General features: G+C 41.7%; 1 non-coding gene across 1 annotated transcript; it reads left to right on the top strand.

The window, feature by feature from the left end:
* Positions 1–1,238: 1,238 nt before the first annotated feature.
* On the top strand, positions 1,239–1,428 carry LOC116623711. The gene has a single exon (XR_004297745.1). It is a non-coding gene; the product is annotated as a U2 spliceosomal RNA (small nuclear RNA).
* The last annotated feature ends 217 nt before the right edge of the window (positions 1,429–1,645 follow it).

Genomic DNA, 1,645 nt, shown 5'->3' with positions numbered 1-1,645 from the left:
AGATTTGGGGAGGAAGAGAAATGTTAGTCAATGAGCGGGAATATTCAGACCTGCAGTTCAGCAGAAAGCCCAGGACTGGCATCCCCATTTAAGAGGACATCCGCATTTAATACGACAAGGAACTGTCCTTTGAAAGATTGGGAGTGGATGAGGTCATCCAGGGGGAATGCAGAAAGAGAAGTGGGTGGAGAACAGAGCCCTTGGGAGCAGCTGCTGATTGGCCTCCATGGAAATTGCACGAGGAGCTGAATGCTCATCTCTTTTATGGGTTGTTATTCTCATCTCCTCTGGCTGTGTTGACAGTGCTGCTATTTTCTTCCAGGCAAGCAACCCAATTTTTTAACAACCCTCTAAAAGGCTATGCAAATCTAACTTGTTATTAACACTGTTATTTTCATTGTCCCAGTTGCTCACCTGGTACCTGAAAGTCTTCTACAACATACTCCCTGCTACCTCCCGCAAACCCTTTGGTAACACTTTGTTGTTTAAAAACTTAGCCCAAGGGGCCCCTGGGTGGCACAGTGGGTTAGGTGTCTGCCTCTGGCTCAGGTCACGACCTCAGGTCGTGAGACGGAGTCCTGAGCCCTGAGGCAGGCTCTGTGCTCAGCGGGGAGTCTGCTTAGATTCTCTCCCTCTGCCCCTCCCCCCCTCAAATAAATAAATAAATCTTTAAAAAATTAAAAAATAATAAAAACTTAGCTCAAATTTCTCTTTCTTTCTTTCTTCTTTCTTTTTCTTAAAGATTTTATTTATTTGTCAGAGAGAGAGAGAGCACAAGCAGGGGGAGCGTCAGGCAGAGGGAGAAGAAGGCTCCCTGCCGAGCAGGGAGCCCGATTCGAGACTCAGTCCCATGACCCCGGGATCATGACCTGAGCCAAAGCCAGACGGTTAACCAACTGAGCCACCGAGGTATCCCAGGCTCAAGTATCTTTCCTGCCTGCCTTCCAAGGAACCCTGGGCAAATATCTGTCATGGAACTGAAATACCTCACTATAGTTGTCTGGGTTTTTTTGGTCTGCTTCCCTCGCTATACTGAAATCTCCTTAGGGCAGGAATCACAGTTTGTCTTAGACTCTCCAGCACCCAATACAGAGCTTGGCACTTAACCATTTGAAAAATGGCTATTGAATGAATGACTTTGAGTTCTAAGAGGTTTATTGACAGGGCTCCTATACATTCCAGGGCACTCCTGGTTTACACCTGTTGACCAGGCACAGTTATTAATAATTACCAGTTTCAAGTCTTCTCGGCCTTTGGCTAGGATCAAGTGTGGTATCTGTTCTTATAAGCTTAATATCTGATACATCTGCTATCCAAGGACAACATATTGAATGGATTTTTGGAGAAAGGAGATTAAAAAGGAGCTTGTTCTGTCCACTCCACACACCGACCAGGTATTGTGGTCCTTCCAGGCATGGTGCCCCCCGTTGGGGACAAAATAATAATAACCATACAATCTTATAATTATATATAATCACATTATAGATAATTAATATACAATAAAATATGATTAATAATTTAATAATATAATAAAATATGTCATATAGAAATTATAATAAACAATATAATAAAATATAATTAATATAATAAACTATAGAATTAATAAATGATATATAATTACTAATATATAAGATTGTATGATGAT

This window comes from Phoca vitulina, unplaced genomic scaffold (assembly GCF_004348235.1).
Source record: "Phoca vitulina isolate PV1807 unplaced genomic scaffold, GSC_HSeal_1.0 scaffold59, whole genome shotgun sequence".
In the NCBI taxonomy this organism is placed as follows: Eukaryota; Metazoa; Chordata; class Mammalia; order Carnivora; family Phocidae; genus Phoca; species Phoca vitulina.
Note: the sequence above shows the minus strand (reverse complement) of the source record. Positions and strands in the feature narration are given on the sequence as shown.